The sequence below is a fragment of the Propithecus coquereli genome, unplaced genomic scaffold (genome assembly GCF_000956105.1).
Source record: "Propithecus coquereli isolate 6110/MARCELLA unplaced genomic scaffold, Pcoq_1.0 Scaffold363, whole genome shotgun sequence".
NCBI classification, from domain to species: domain Eukaryota; kingdom Metazoa; phylum Chordata; class Mammalia; order Primates; family Indriidae; genus Propithecus; species Propithecus coquereli.
This window is the reverse complement of record NW_012149319.1, coordinates 505,445-523,166: the sequence shown is the minus strand read 5'-3', so window position 1 is coordinate 523,166 and position 17,722 is coordinate 505,445.

The window sequence follows — 17,722 nt, the reverse complement described above, 5'->3', positions numbered from 1 at the left end:
TCAAAGAAATAAATACGTCTTTTGGCATTTCATACAATAGTTTCAAACATTACAGTGAATAGAAATAGTGTATATCATACTGTGTTCTTTCACTGTTATGTGTAATAGCTATTTCAGTATTCTTCAAAACTTAAAAATAACCACCACCATCATAAAGGATTGTGTTTAATGCTTCTTGAACACAAATTAATCAAAAGATACCAGTAAATCAATCTAAAAATGCATTGGGATTGTAGCCATTTTTATTCAAAAATTACATGCACTAATGTTCATGTATTCCATACACATGTTGGATTTCATGGCATATGCTAACAAGGGCTTTTGCCTATTGAAATAAAAGTTAAAAATTAAGGAGGTAGACCCATAGAAACAGATTGAAATGAGCATAAAGTTAGGTGGAGATGGAGAAAGAAAAAGCTTTTAGAGAAAGTTTGTTTTCTCCATCTTTATGTGACTGCCTAAAATTAAATCCCCATCATCTTTTTTTTTTATTTCAGAATATTATGGGGATACAAACACTTTGGTTACATAAAGTGCCTTTGCACCACCCAAGTCAGAGCTACAAGCATGCCCATGCCCCAGACAGCATGCACTGCATCCATTAGGTGTTAGGTGTGAATTTACCCATTCCCTCCACCCCACTCCCACCTGCCCAACACCCTATGAATGTTACTTCACATATGTGCACATTAGTGTTGATTGATTATTACCAATTTAATAGCAAGTACATGTGGTGTTTGTTTTTTCCATTCTTGTGATACTTCACTTAGAAGAATGGGCTCCAGCTTCATCCAGGGTAAAACAATAGGTAGTTCACCATTTTTTTTAATGGCTGAGTCGTACACCCTGATATACATATGCCACATTTTATTAATCCTCTCATGTATCGATGGGCACTTGGGTTGTTTCCACATCTTTGGAATAGTGAATTGTGCTGCTATAAACATTCAAGTGTAGATGTCTTTTTTATAGAATGTCATTTTTTCCTTCGGGCAGATACCCAGCAGTGGGATTGCTAGATCAAAAATAAATAAATGGGATCCAATCAAATTTAAAAGCTTCTGCACAGCCAAAGAAACTACCACTAGAGTGAATAGACAATCTACAGCATGGGAGAAAATATTTGCATGCTATATATCTGATCAAGGGCTGATAACTAGAATCTATATAGAACTCAGGAAAATCAGCAAGAAAAAAAATCAAACGGCCCCATTAAAAAATGGGCAAAGAACATGAACAGAAACTTTTCAAAAGAAGATAGAATAATGACCAACAAACATATGAAAAAAATGCTCAACATCTCTAATCATCAAGGGAATGCAAATCAAAACCACAATGAGCTATCACTTAACTCCAGTGAGAATGGCTTTATCAAAAAGTCCCAAAACAATAAATGTTGGCGTGGATGTGGAGAGATAGGAACACTCATACACTCTCATACACTGCACATGGCACTGCAAACTAGTACAATCTCCATAGAAAGTAGTATGGAGATACCCATTAAAATTTTTTTACTTTCAGTGGTCTTCCTGAATCTATCATGAGCTTACATAATCCCTTCCCCATCTTGGTATTAAAGTTATTATCTTTTTCTTTCTCCCCCTTTTTTCAGTAAATGCTTTAGTCTCCCATTCAGGTTCTTTCCCATTTTTCTAATCTACTTATAATGGAGTGGCTCAATATTGAGTCATCAACTAGAATCTGTATCTACACATTATACCTGGAATTTAAGCACTTCACATCACAGCTCCATTGCCAAGATCTTAGTGAAAGCCACCATCATCTATCATCTGACCTACTACTTTTCCCTCTACTTGATCCACTACATGTCCAGTGGCCTCCTTCAATTTCAGCATGTGTCTACTTCAAGTCATTTGTTCTGTGTGCCTGAAATATTCTTACCTGGGTGTTTGGATATGACTGCCTTCACTTCTCTGATGAAAAGTCACCATATCAGAGGGACATTGATTTAACATACTGTCTAAAATAGCCATTCTCCTTCCTTATCCTGATTTGTTTTCTATGTAGCCCTTGGCATCACCTGATGAAATTATTTTCTCATTATTTTCCATATAGATTCACTAGAATGTAAAGCACCACAAGAGCAGTCTTTGTCTTCTTTTCTGCTATATTTCCAGAATTTAGAATACTGCCTACTACAAAGTTGCCATTTAAATTTTTTTATTTATTTATGATCTAAGTCTCACAAAAATGGGGTTAAGGGAAGATGATTTGGTACTTCAAAAGGGCTGGGGAGAGAGAAAATAAATACAACTGAAATTGAAACAGCCCTTTGCTTACAATAGAAAGGAAAGATAAAAAAGATAGAAAACAAAGAAATAAAAAGAGAGAAAAGGAAGCAAGAAAAAGACAGACTAATAGAAAAGTAGGATAAAATCAAAGGAAATCAATTAAATATTCCCCAGAGAAAATCATGTGACTAGAAACAAGATCATAACAGATCTGCAACCTAAAATTTCATCTGAATGCACCCCATTCTAGCTATAGACAATTTTAATTTAAGATGCCTTTCTTCATCTTTTTATAGCCAAATCTAAAATGCACACAATGAATGCTTTTGTAGAAATATTTATTTGAGCCAATGAAATACATATATTGGCTCGAATTAAGAAAAACCCTTTGAACACACAAAGAGGGTTTTGAGAGCCTTCAATTAATCATGGGAACCATTTAAAATCCATTTGGGGGATCCAGGAATTAAGAGAAACCTCACATTTTCAGATTGTCTGTGCTCTAATATGATGAACAATGCAATATTTCCCTAACTTTTTCTATGTGATGAAGGAATAAGTATTTGCATTTTTGAAACATTTTCTTATCCTGATAGATAAATCCTAATGTTTTCTCTTTATGTAGCTAAAACACCAATTTAAAATTTTAAAAATTTATCCAGCAAGGAACAGTTAGATGTATGTCATTACAATACTTACATATTCACTACAGCTAGGAGAATTAATTCTTGTTAAGATCAGCAAAGGCAAACTAAACAAACACAGCCTGTCAACTGACTAGCTCCTCAGGGAACCAGTCTCACTAGCTAGAGAATGTTATCCAGAATTATCAAAGCCATTGTCAAGAAAATGTGAATTTGTGGCTTCTTATGTCTGGAGGGATCATGAAATGTGTGCAGATTTGGAAAGAGAAAATAATTAGCTTGATACTTTTCCTAATTTTGCCTCATAAACTAGTATTATCTATAAATTAATGAGCAATATGAATATTAATGACCACAGAAGTTCAAGTTGGAAAGCAAGTGAATAATAAAGTTATAATGAATAATTAATCGTATTATTCCCTCTCATAATACATGTGTTCACAAAAATAGAGCAATATGAATAAACTTAGAATTGCATTTCTTTAAACATGAATTATAAGAATGATCCTTAAAATATTTACATTAATATAGTAAATAAATATTTTATTCTGGTACATTTTTCTTCTTGGGAAAACTTCTCAGTCATTGGAAGAAGATGGGGAGTATAAAATATGTGGACAAAAATACATGTGACTTAAAATTATGCCAAAATTCAAATTGGGAATTGGAAAAAAAGAATGGAAAATATTGTTTGTGCATGTGTGTGTTTTTTGTTCTAATTCTTAATTTACATTGGTTATATTTTAACTTAATACAGAAAGTATTTATTCAGCATGAGCCATGCCCTGTGTTTGTTCCCAGACATAATAAATGATAACTACTACATGGTTTCTTATTTGTAAGTAGCTTGAAATCCAGTAATGGTATAAAGAAGCACACAATTACATACAAATAAAAAATAAAATGGGCATCATAAAAGACATTTTTTGAAAGGGTTAAGAGTTTTAAGGGCAGAATGGAATAAGACTTCTGTCAGGATCAGTCAGGAGATGCTTCATGGTGAAAGTGATGAAGGAGAATGGGTTTATAATAGGAAATGGTAGTTTACTTTACTTACATAACCAAAAGATAGGCTCATATATAATTTGTTGCAAAATACAGTATTAAAAAGGTACAATATAACTGTGTAAGTGTTCGTTCATCCTTTCAATATGAACAACACAAAATAAATGTCCTTATTGCAGGGAGAAGAAAATGTTTCCACTCCTCTGCCACCATCTCCGTCCACCTATGCCTTTGCAAATTCTCATGGGAAGAAATGATAGTAGTTTACCTCCCCATTACAATGCAAGCTACCCCAGAGGGCAAGGAATCTGTGGGTATTATTTACCTACATCCCAGAATAGTGTCCAGTATATACTAGGTACTTTATAAATGGGTGTCGAATGAGGAGAAAATACTGAAAGTGGTGGTTACCACTTGTTACTAAGTGATTATTTCTATCTATCAGACTAGGTAATATTTGAAGGTAGGAACTACCTCTTAATTAAATTTTATAAATACACAGATGTCCTGGACAATGTTTAATATTTTAGAATGAATAGAAGACAGAAAAAAATATCAATGAAGAGTCCTACAATCTACATGAAAAGGGCATATGTCTTGGCATTTCAAATAAATTTAAGTAAACAAGCTATCAAACATTTTAAAGAAAGTCAAATAGGCTTTGACCTTTTTTCAATTTCATTCATCCTTTAACTCAAAGGCATGATTAGCACTTGAATTACAATGCTTATATAAATAAATTTCAGTTTAACTAGTCATCTTTGGGAGGAAACAAAATGTGTCCAGTGTAAGTTGATCTGATTATGACGTTCTAAATCAGAATTTGTCACAAAGAAGAACCTGATGATACCAACATATTGTTTGTTATTCTGATCAGGAAAAGGAATTGAAAACACAACAATAAATTGTGATTTCATGTGTTTATATGGGAACATTCCAAAAGGAAAACTTCTGAGCAACACAAAAAAGAATTTCACCCCTGCCATGTGCAGGATAAAAGAAAGGATTTTGAATACTTTTTTCCCCCAGATTTGTAGCAAAGATGACTCTGGAAATTTGACATTTAACAGATGACTACCTACTTCAAACATTCTCTGATTTTTTTTTTTTTTAACTCTCTTCCTAATTTGTGTGCCAAATAGGAAAAGTACTTTCCATTACATTATGAATAGGTCATCCCCTCCCTCACCGCATTTTCTCAGGGTCAACATAATCATTCCCAGTAATGGATGTCTACTATAGTTGAAGTGGTAGAAAAGCCTGATCAAATTGAAATAAAACCCTACCTAAAAATTTATGCCTGAAGTTTTAATATCACCGATGGTTCTGGTAATGAGATATAATGTGTTAGAAATCTATGGAGATTATAAATCAGATTTTTCCCACCAATAGAAGCTTTTTAAAGTATTCCCTTTGGCAAATTATTTGCTTAAGAAGTGGCAGAGCTGATATTTTCCACATATTTGAAAAGAGAATGTTTCTGGCACAAAGCAATTTTTAAGCTAAAAGAGATAACTTATCCGTAGGCTAAATCTATTAAAAATATTTTGATTTTTTTAGAGAATTCTCATACTTGGAGTAGAGCAAAACTTCTGCTTATTATCTGTATGTTCCTAACCAGTGGGTTATGGCTGCTTTTCTAATTCTCTGCCTATCTCACTACTCATGTAACATTTAGAAGGGAATTGGGTTATTGTGAAACAAAGGGTTTAATTAACCAAAGAAGAATCCAATTTTGGAAATCAAATATGTACAAAAATCATCATAATCTAATGCTAATAGATTATGTTACTAAGTAAAACTAAAAAACATCAGAACCTATGTATTTAACTTCCTCTGAACACGTGATAAGTGACTTAAAGGGTATTTATCTCTCTCATTTGAAATTCTTTGAGGTGTCTACATACCACTTTCCATAGAGGCAGTAATAATTTGCAATCCCAAAAAGAGTGTAAAAGCAGTCCTTTCTCTCTGCATCCATGCCAGCATCTATTATTTTTGGACTTTTTAACAAAAGCCATTCAAATAGGGGTAAGGTGATATCTAATTTTGGTTTTAATTTACATTTCCCTGACAATTAGTGTTGTTGAGCACTTTCTCATATGTTTATTGTCCATTTGTCTATCTTGTTTTCAGAAGCTTCTATTCATAACTTTTGCCCACTTTTTGAGGGGTTGTTTGATTTTATTTATTTATTTATTTTAATTTCTTTTGCTGATTTGCTTGAGTTCTTTGTATATTCTGGTGATTAGCCCTTTATTGGATGTATACCTTATGAATATTTTCTCACATTCTATAGGTTGTATATTTGCTCTCTTGATTATTTCTCTGCCAGTGAAGAATCTTTTTAATTTAATCAAGTCCCATTTATTTATTTTTGTTGTTGCTGTGATTGCCATGGGGTCTTCATAAATTTTTTGCCTAGGCTGATATCTAGATCAGTTTTTACAACATTTTCTTCTAGTGTTCTTGTGTTCATGCCTTACATTTAAGTCTTTTATTCATATTGAATTAATTTTTGTAAGTGGTGAGATATGAATCCTGTTTCATTCTTCTGTATGTGGCTATCCAATTTTCCCAGCACCATTTATTGAATTGGGATTCCTTTCCCCAGTGTATATATTGTCTGCTTTATCAAAGATCAGTTGACTGTATGTGGATGGTTTTATATCTGAGTTTTCAGTGCTATTTCATTGGCCTATGTCTCTATTTTTGTGCCAATACTACGCTGTTTTGGTTACTACAGCCTTGTAGGATAGTTTGAAGTCTGATAATGTGATACCTCCAGATTTGTTCCTTTTGTTTAAGATTTCTCTAGCTATTTGGGCTCTTTTCTTGTTCCAAACAAGCATAGAATTATTTTTTTCTAGATCTGTAAAAGATGATGCTGATATTTTGATGGGGATTGCACTGAATCTGTAAATCACTTTGGGTAGCTTGGACATTTTAACAATGTTGATTATACCAATCCATGAAGATGATATGATTTTTTGTTTGTGTCATCTGTGATTTTTTTCCTCATGGTTCAATATTTCTTTTGTAGAGATCTTTCACCTCCTTGGTTAAGTATATCCTTGGGTATTTTATTTTCTTTATCAAAATTGTGAATGGTATTGAGTCTTTGATTTGACTCTCAGCTTGACTTTTATTGGTGTATAGGAATGCTACTGATCTGTGTACATTGATTTTGTACCCTGAGACTTTGCTGAATTTATTTATCAATTTCAGGAGTCTCTTGGTAGAATCCTTGGGATTTTCTAGTTATAAGACCATATCGTCACCAAAAGTGATAGTTTGGTCTCCCCTTTTGCTATTTGGATACCCTTAATTTCTTTCTCTTGCCTGATTGCTCTGACTAGGACTTTAAGTACTATGTTGAATAGAAGTGGTGAAAGTACTCCTCCTTGTCTTGTTCCAGTTCTTAGTGGGAATGCTTTCACCTTCTTCCCATTCAGCATGATATTGGCTGTGGGTTTTTCATATATAGTTTTCATAGTTTTGAGATCTGTTCCTTCTGTGCCTAGTGTGTTGAGGTATTTTATCATGGAAGGGTGCTGAATTTTGTCAAATGTTTTTTCTGCATCTATTGAGATGATCATATGATCTTTGTTTTTGCTTCTCTTTATGTGGTGAATCACATTTACCAATTTATGTATGTTGAACTATTTTTGCATCCCTGGAATGAAGCCCATTTGGTCATGGTAGATTATTTTATTTTATTTTTTTTGAGGTGGTATTGAATTTGGTTTGCTCGTATTTTACTGAGAATTTTTGCATGTATATTTATATGGGATATTGGTCTGTCATTTTCTTTTTTGTAGTATCCTTTCCTTGCTTTGGTATCAAGGGGATACTGGCGTCATATAATGAGTTTAGGAGGATTCCCTCCTTCTCAATGTTATGAAATAATTTCTGCAGTATGGGTACCAAGTCTTCTTTGTAGATCTGATAAAATTAGGCTATGAGTCCATTTGGACCAGGGCTTTTTTTTGTTGTTGTTGTTGGAAGATTTTTTATTGCTGCTTAAATCTCGTTGCTCATTATTGGTTTGTCCATGAACTGTTTCTTCCTGAATGAGTCTTGGGAGGTTCTGTGATTCCAGAAATTTGTTCATTTCCTCTATGTTTCAGTTTATGTGCATAGAGATTTTCATAGTATTCCTAGATATTTTGTATTTCTGTGGTATCCGTTGTAATATCTCCTTTTTCATTACTGATTGATCTTATTAGAGGCCTTTTTCTTCTATTCCTGATTAATCTACTGAGAGGTCTATTGATTTCCTTTATCTTTTGAAAGAACCAACCTTTGGTTTCATTGATCTTCTGTATTATTTTCTTGTTTTTAATTTCATTTAGTTCTGCTCTACGTTAGTTATTTCTTTCCTTCTGCTGGCTTGAGGTTTGGTTTGTTCTTCCTTTTCTATTTCCTTGTGATGTGTCATTAGATTGTTAATTTGTAATCTTTCTGTCTTTTTGTTGTAGGTATTTTAGGCTATAAATTTTCCCCTTAGGACTGCTTTTGATGAATCCCAGAGATTTTGATAGCTTATGTCTCCTTTTTCATTCAGTTTAAGGAATCTCTTGATTTCCATCTGAATTTCATCATTGATCCAATAATCTTTCATCAGGAGGTTGTTTAATCTCCAGGGCTTTGTTTAAAATTGTGTGTTTCTCTTGGTGTTGATTTCTAGTTTTATTCTACTGTGATCTCAGAAGTACATGGTATGATTTCAATTTTTTTTGTATTTTTTTGAGCCATGATTTGTGGTCTAAAATATGATCAATCTTGGAGAATGTTCCTTGTGCACATGAGAAGAATGTATAATCAGTGGTTTTTTGGTAAATTGTTCTGTGAATGTATGTTGGGCCTATTTGTTCTATAATCCCATTTAAGTCCAGTGTTTATTTATTTTCTGCTTGGATGATCTGTCCAGTTCTGTCAGTGGGGTATTGAACTCTTCAGCAATTACCATGCTGCTGTTTATCTCTTTGCTTAGATCTAGGAGGGTTTGCTTTATGAATCTGGGCACTCCTCTATTAGGTACATAAATATTGTTATATATTTTTGTTAAATTGCTCCTTTACCATTATGTAATGATCATCTCTGCCTTTATTTACTTTTGTTCAATTAAAGTTAATTTTGTTTGTTATGAGTATGGCTACAACTGCTTTCTTTTGGTTTCCATTTGCATGGAATATTTTTTTCTATATCTTCACCCCAAGTCTCTATGAGTCCTTGTGGGTTAGATGTGTTTCCTGGAGATAGCAGATATTTGGCTTGTATTTTTTTTTTTAATCCATTCAGCCAGCCTATGTCTCTCGAGTGAGAAATCCCAACCATTCACGTTGATAGAATTGATATGTAGAATGCTGTTCTGTTCAGCTTGTTGGATAGTACCTTATTGCTTTGTTTTACCTCTTGTACTATTGTTTTATATGATCTCTGAGCTTTAGCTTTCGGATGGCTTTACTCTGGCGGGTGACTATTGTACGGATTTATGTACAATGCAGTTCTGAGTATTTCTGGCAAAGCAGGTCTGTTTTTGGCAAATTCCCTCAGTGATTGCTTGTCTGGAAGTCTTTATTTCTCCTTCATATATGAAACAGTTTTGCAGTATTAGAAATTCTAGGCTGGCAGTAGTTTTGTTTAAGAAGACTGAAGATGGGGACCCAACTCCTTCTGACTTGTAAGGTCTCAGTTGAGAAGTCAGCAGTTAGCCTAATAAGTTTTCCTTTGTAAGTTACTTGATGTTTTCACCATATAGCTCACAGGAGTTTCTCCTTCATGTTGACTGTGACCAGTCTGATGACTATGTGTCTTGGTGATTGCCTCTTTGCGATGAATCTCCCAGGTGTTTGCTGAGCTGCTTGTATCTGGATGTCTAAATCTCTAGCAAGACCAGGGATATTTTCCTCAATTGTTCCCTCAAACAGGTTTTCCAGCCCTTGTACCTTTTCTTCTTCGCCCTAAGGGATGCCTATGATTCTTATATTTGGTTGTTTTACATAAACCCATATTTCTTGTAGGCTTTGTTCATTCCTCTTAATTCTCTGTTCTTCATTTTTGACTGATTTAATTTGAAAGAGTTGTCTTCAAGCTATGAGATTTTTGCTTCTGCCTGGTCTAGCTTATTCTTAAAACTTTCCACTGTGTTTTGTATTTCCTTAAATGAACTTTTCATTTCTAGAAGTTCTTTTTTTTTTAATATGTTGATCTCTGTAGTGAATTTTTCATTCATTCCCTGAATTGTTTTTCTGGTTTCTTTGAGTTGATTTTCCATTTTCTTTTGGATTTTATTGAGCTCCTACAATCCATACTTGGAGTTCTTTATCTGTCATGTCAATATTTTTATTTTGGTTGGTATCCATCGCTAGAGAGCTGGTGTTCTCTTTTGGGGATGTCCTTTGCTCTGATTCTTCATACTTCCAGAGTTCTTTCACTGATTTCTTCTCATCTGGAGCAACTGCTGCTTCTTATTTTTGGAGTTTCTTTTTTTAAGTAGAGCTTTTACTGCTCCCCTCACTCATACAGGTGTGTTTGTAGCATATGTTGGGAAAGAATCTTTGGCTTTCTTGTGAGTGCTTCGATGAGAGTCTATGTTCTTGATGGTTGCCTTAGTTACAGTTATCCTTAGTGTGGTGATTTTCTTAGTTGCTAGTTGTTTGTAGGCTGTAGGAGTGGTGAGTTATGTGAGTGGGCAGATTCCATGTCTCTCTTTGATGAGGGAGGATGGAGATCTTTGAGATCCTTTCTCTTTCCACATCCCTGTGGTCTTCTTAACAGTGTAAATTGTATTGGCAAGCCCAGGTTAATCTCTGAAACACTAGGTGGTGCTTATAGGTAAGAATCAACAACACCCTGTATGATTGAATCAGTAAATGCTGTAGAGGGTGTGCAAATTGATTTCCCTGTCAATAGATGGTACTTGCCAGAAGGAACAAGATGCAGTGTTGTTTTTGGGTCCTGTCACCAGTTCTAGTCACTCAGGAGAAGCATTTGAATGCCCCAGGTGGTGGGTGGGGCCCTGGAAATTCCACATGAGTCCTCATTCTCTACATAAGCAGAGGTGAGTGAGGCTCCTCAAAAGCTGGCAAGGTAGTTGTTTTGGCAAGGGTCAAAGGTCTGCTCCTAGCTCCTGGTGAAAGCCATCAGGGAGGAGCTGAAGTGGACTCTCCAAACAGAACTTCTGCTTGTGGAAGCTGGGCCATCTGAGACTCACAGCCAGCCAAGCTCCCCCATGGCTATGCTGCAGGCCTGGAGGTTCCTCAGCCAGGATCAGAGCCTGAGCTGAGAATGCAGCCCTCCTGTGGGGGGAGGGGAGCCCCATGAGTACACCACAGCTGGAACCCACACTGAACTCTCCTCTCAGGTCTGTCCATGAGGGCTCTCTTGCCTCCTGAGACCAATTCACAAATTTTCTCTCCATGTCCCTGAGCAACGTGATTGAGATCTGGGTGAACGGGATCTGGCCTGCAGGTCCATCCCTGGGTCCCCAAACATTTTTCTCTGACCATGCCAAAGAGAAGCACGCTGATTCTGAGTTGTCCAAAGGGTGCCTGAGCAGGTTCAATGTTCCTTCACTTTAGGGTGTGCCCCATTGTGATGGCATCACTGGGCAAGTAGGACCAGGGAGGGCAGGTGAGCAGGGAGCTCACAGTCTGAGAACCCCTCATTCCACTGCAGAATCCCAAGAGTAAAGTTCTGGGCTCAACTCTGTGTGGAAGCCTCATTGTGGTGGCTCGATTGTCTTTCTTAGTAGCTATGGGTAGGGGAAGGAAAGGGGAGGAAAAGACTCTGAGTGGAGTTGTCCTAGATTTTAGATCTGGATTTATTCTATTGTGTCTTATGTGGTGTAATCTTAGGAATTTTGCATACTAATGCCCCTGCTACTCAATGTGAATTAAATATATTTTTTAAAAAAAAGTCATTTTTGCAGGAAACAATTTTCTCCATAAGCAGCTTATACTCAAATCTGTTTTCAAGGACCCAAGTTTATGTGATAAAGTTTACTTGCTTACCCCATGAGCAACTAAAAACCTGAAAGCAAGCCAAGTGGCTAGTACTTAACATGTTTAAAGCAAAACCAATTTTGTAGGCTGGTAGACATTTTGATGTCAATGACATATATAATTATTCTTCTGCTGGGCGCAGTGGCTCACGCCTGTAATCCTAGCACTCTGGGAGGCGAAGGTGGGAGGATTGCTTGAGCTCAAGAGCTCGAGACCAGCCTGAGCAAGAATGAGACCCATCTCTACTAACAATAGAAAAAATTAGCCAGGCGTGGTAGCACAGGCCTGTAGTCCCAGCTACTCGAGAGGCTGAGGCAAGTGGATCACTTGATCCCAGGAATTTGAGGTTGCTGTGAGCTAGGCTGACACCATGGCACTCTACCCCGGGGAAGAAGGTTAGACTTTGTTTTAAAAAAAAAAAAAAAAAAAAAGGAGGGAATTTATAATTATTCTTCAGACCTTTATTACAAGGACTCATAAGGTATAGCCTTTGATAGGTGACATTCTTGCTGTGTTTCAAGAAGTGGAACCTTTAATGTCCCTCCAAGTTGGTAGGTTTCACAGTTGAATGGCCTTGGTCTTAATGGTTTGTTGGTGAATTCCAGGACAATTTCATTCTGCTATGGCTCGAGAGAGGGTGAATTAAGTGTGCCTATTAATAGCAAAGTAGAAGAATACACTTCTATTATAGTTTGTTCTTTTTAATTTGATTAGGAATTCTCTTTCAAAATATGTCTAGTATGAGCTTCTAAAAATATTCACAATTTTTGTTAAAATAACTCACGAAAAGAACTGATTATTTTTCCTTTTGGTATGAATTATTTTTATAGTAAGTTTTCCCTGTGAAATAGTAATAAAATTCCAGTAACTATATGTAGATATTAATTTTATAGCATTTCTTACTATCAAAATCAGCTAAAGATAGCTTAGTTATGTTCATTTTATTGTTCTAACTTCAAAAGTTTGTGATTTATTGTATAATATATATAGGTTTATAATATGTATTACATAACAGATTTTTTTTCTGAAACTTGACATGTTACTGTCACTTGATAACAATGATTTTTTTATAAATTCAGAATAATGTATGCTATCATGACAGCAATAGTAATAAAATAAAAGGCATGAAAGTGAGCTAAGATGAAAATTTCTTATTTAATACATACAGTTCACTTTGAAAAGCTACCTAGTTTAGTGTTTTTTTTTTTTTTTTTGGTAAAAAATATGTATACATTTCTCTAAAGGTGAATTCTAAAGAACATATGAAAATAAGATATTTAAATTGAATTATTTCAAATAGAAACTGGCAGAACATCATCTTATACTGATAGAGGACCAGCATTTTGGGAAGAAATTACAAGCAAAGAAAACTAAGGATTTGAATTGGTTTTCTTAAAGTGATAGGCAGCTCAAGATTAATATACCCAGTCCTTTAACTGTGTCATGTGGATATTTATTGAAGAATGACTGTATGCCTAACGCAGCACTTTGTATGCACACTTGAGAGAAACTCTCCATCATGTGTGAATCACTTTGCTGAGTCAGCATGCTGTTGTGGTTTTGAGTATCATTCTAAATGCAAAATAGGTACCAATCTGTGTGTGGTAAACAGTGTATGCAAGCATAAGTTCCAGTTTTCACTGACAGTTCTTGGGTACACAGTCAGAAATCTTGACAACTCATACATCAGTGCAAAGCTCTTGGCCGACACTAGCTGCCCTCTCTACTCAATGCCGTCTCTTTCTCCCTTCACATTAATTGCTTGAGTTTTGTCTCTTCTAATTTACCTCTAATTCACTCCTAAACTCATTCTAATTTGTATTCTTTCCACACTACCCTACTGAAACTGCTATTACCAAAGTCACCGAAGGCCTCTTTTTTGCTAAGACCGACGGACACTTCTTAGTTTTTTGTTTTTATTTTTTTCCCACACATGAACTAGTACTTCATTTGACACCATTACTCCTCCCATCTTCATGAAATACTCTTTTCTCTTAACCCGTATTACACTACATCTCTCTCAGTTTGTTAGCTACTTATTTGGGCTGTCTTTATTTCTTTCTGCTTCTTCTTAAATGTTGATATTTTACAGACCTGTCTTTTGCTCTTTTCTATGTAAAAACCAACCAACCAAACAAAACATCTCTTCTATTGCTGGGATGGTTCATCCACTTCCATAGGTTTACTTGTATCCTTATGGTTCCCAGGGCAACTTTTCCCCATGAACTCCATGCCTATATGTTTGGCTGCATAATATATATTCTTTTGACTCTACTTGCTCAAGTTTATCTACCTTTCTTTCTCCACATACTGTGAGCTCTGTTAGGTCATCTCTTTCCTCGATAACTTTTAACATAACTTGACTGACATCTCTGTTTTGAAATTATCTACTTCCAGTCCATCAATAGACAATCAAAAAGAATACTTTTCCAAAATATAAATATATTCATGTCACTTTGCTAATAAAACTAAATCTTTCCAGGCACTTCCTCCTTCATACAGGTTACAAAATACATAATACTAAGGCTTTACAAGATTCATTTAGTAATATTTTATCTCCTCCCTGCCAACTTCTACAGTCTTATCTTTCCCCTTCAACTCCTTGTTCCTAGCCTCTGTCACCTAAGTTAATGCCATTATCATATGGATTATTCTTTGCAGATTAATCAATATGGATTGTTCTTTCTTATCTCTGAATGTTTGTATGTGCTATCTGGAATGTCACATCATTTTACTTGTCTAACGTCTACTCACTGTTTTAGATCTAAGCTTACAAAGTATTCCTCTTAAAATCCTTCCCTAAACACTGCAGACTAGGTTAAGTACCCTTACTGTGAATCGCACAGTGCCTTATTCCTAGGTAGATACCTGTATCCTTCATTAAAGAGTGATTCTGGAAGGCTAGTACTGAGTCATATTTATTGTTATTATCCTTAGAGTTTAGCATAGTGAGTGGAATAAAGCTTCTGTTAAAAAAAAAATTGTGGTGTGATTTAAAAACCACCACCAGTAACTACTACACAAATCTAAGAATCAAGTCTATTTAATAGAAGATTAAAATATTTTAAGATATACTGTTGGCTTGATATAGCATCATGTCACAGCTGTAGATAAAACTCTAACCTGCCTTTGCAGCCTACTGAAAGATCTAATTTATGGCTATTCAAAATGTGAGCACAGATTTCCTATAATACTCACATCACAGAAACACATAGTTCACATGTCACTGAAAGCACATGTTTTTGATGCAAGTACAAGAAAACAATGAAAGGTACAGTCTCATCCAACAGTCTAAAGGTAGGGTTGATGTACCAGCTCCAGAAGATCATCAAAGACCTGAATTCTTTCCAGCTCTCAGCCCTCCCATGCTAATTGGCTTGGTTTTCTGACTACTTAAAGTTGGTAAGATATTTGTAGTAGTTCCACAAAAGAGATTTCATTTCTATGTCTTTATTTTAGGAAAAAGAAATCTCATCATTTCCACTCTCATCCAACAGGTTTCTGCTTACATGTTACAGGCAAAGATTAGGTCTCAGTTCTATTTCTGAATCCCTGGCAAGGGAGAAGCGGTTATAATAATTGGCCTAGATTAGTAATGGAGGAAGTATAAATGGATATCAAGAGTCAACCACAATAACCAATACAAAAGCAAAAGTCAAAAAGTTGCCGCTATTTAAGTTCTGAAGTTAATGGTGCCATATAGGATGCATGTTTATTAAGCAAATATATGAATATTATGGATGGGAACAGGGAGCTGGGACCTCTTACATGGTCAGATAAAATGATATAATTGCCATCAGATATACTGACTAAATGATTCAAGGACCATCTCAAGTTCAACTTGAAAGAACATAAAAGTTGATTGCTAGAGGTAACAGAAATAGACACTTTAACATGAGCAAAACTATTCTGCAACCATGAGACTAAGCAGCAGCATTTTATCTTGAAATTCTGAAGGGCAATGAATTTGTCTTTCCTATATTCATAAGGCTGGTCCACTTTATAACATTAGTAAGAAGGCAACTAGGTGGTTTTAAATAATGTTTTATCTGATGACCATGAAGTTCTATAAAAACATCATACTGTTTATCCTGCTCTTAAATGAGAGTAATCTCAGCAAACAGTGAAGCACAAACTAAGTATTATGCATTCTTTGAAGAAATCATCACCAAAATATCATGAACACAATTTCAGGGACACACAAATGGATTACTATAGCACCATTGACTTCCTTAGTAGTATCATGAAATAGTAAAATCACACTCTGAAGTCAAACAGCATGGGTCCAGGAATGACATATATTTCACAGTTATTGAAGAATTAAGTGATATATTTAAATCCTTAGAACAATCAATATCCAGAGCATAGTAAGCATATAATAAATGTATCCAGTCATATATAACCTGGAACTGTGAAGTACATGATAACACAATCAATTAGTTTAGTCTTCAATGAATCTTAAAGAGAGTAAATGAATTGCATATGTTGCATAACAAAAGCAATACATCTGTAACTTTTTTATTTCCTGTGAACAAATGTTTGCTCCAAAGTGTGATATTTTCTTTCTCTGTATTCTGTGGGCTTGGCATCTTGTATAAGTGGGCTTAAAATATCCATACTGTGGTTGTAGAGTCATTTGAAATACACAGAATTATTTTGCAAAATTTGGGTAGATTTAGTTATTTACCATGAAATCAATAGGCAGCCAATAATAAATATAATAACTGAGTTATAGTTTAGTCATTTATCTTTACTGTTTGAAAAACAATGTGAACCTATTATAAAATCAGGAGGTCAGGAAAAAAATGCATTAGTGGCTCTCCTTCTCCAGTGGAGTCCCTCTTAAGGAGTATGTGAATCCTAAAAGAGTTGGCACAGCTCTTCTCCTGCCAGTACTTTGTGTAGTCAATTAAAACAAAAGTCTGTGTACATAGAAGATTCTTTGAGCTCTTTGCAAACAATGATCCATAAAAAGGAAAATTTACATGTCTTGAGTGTTACCATGTTTTATTTTAAACAATTTCATAATTTTGTTATTATGCTACAGTATCTGATGCTAACTAAGACAATCTTCAGGTTTACCAAAACATTTCAAAGATGCATTATTGTGCAAATGTGGGCACATGCATTCAACGCGGTCATAGAGTTTATTTGAATTCTGCTTACATAGTTTTAGGGTCAGCAGTTACAAAGCTGTTAGCTGAAGGGACAGCTCTAATGTGTTGGAAAACTTGGACAGCACAGATGTAGCTTCATAGTGGATCTAAATTTGCATTGTGTGCGATTTTTAAATTGTTGAGCCTTTTTACTCAATAATCAATATTTCATCCAGCACAATAATAAAATATAGAATTATTTATGGTTATAATTAAGGTGTACCTTTCAGTCACAAGAGGAATGAAAAAGTTGCCAGAGAGGTGATGTGATTAATGAAAACGCCACTGAACAAGTAGCTAAGGCTCTCAAATAAGATAATGAATGTGAAAGCCTTTGAAAAAAAAGATAAAGTATTATGCAAACTCACAGTATTAATATTAAAAACCTGAAATTTTCATTTCTAGTAGACCTCATGGGTTCTGGGGTGATCTATCAGAGTCACATTAAAAATTGTTCAATAAAAACAGTAATATATGATATCATGGGAAACTCCAAGATCCATATTTTAACCTCAGACTTGGAATTTATTGTTTTTGTATCTTAAAAGTTGACCCTTAACATCTTTTCTACACAAAATCTTTTAACTTTGTTTGTTTTTATATAGTGATATTCTGCTGGTGTTCTTGTCCTTTTCAAAACCTTCAGGAAATGTTTC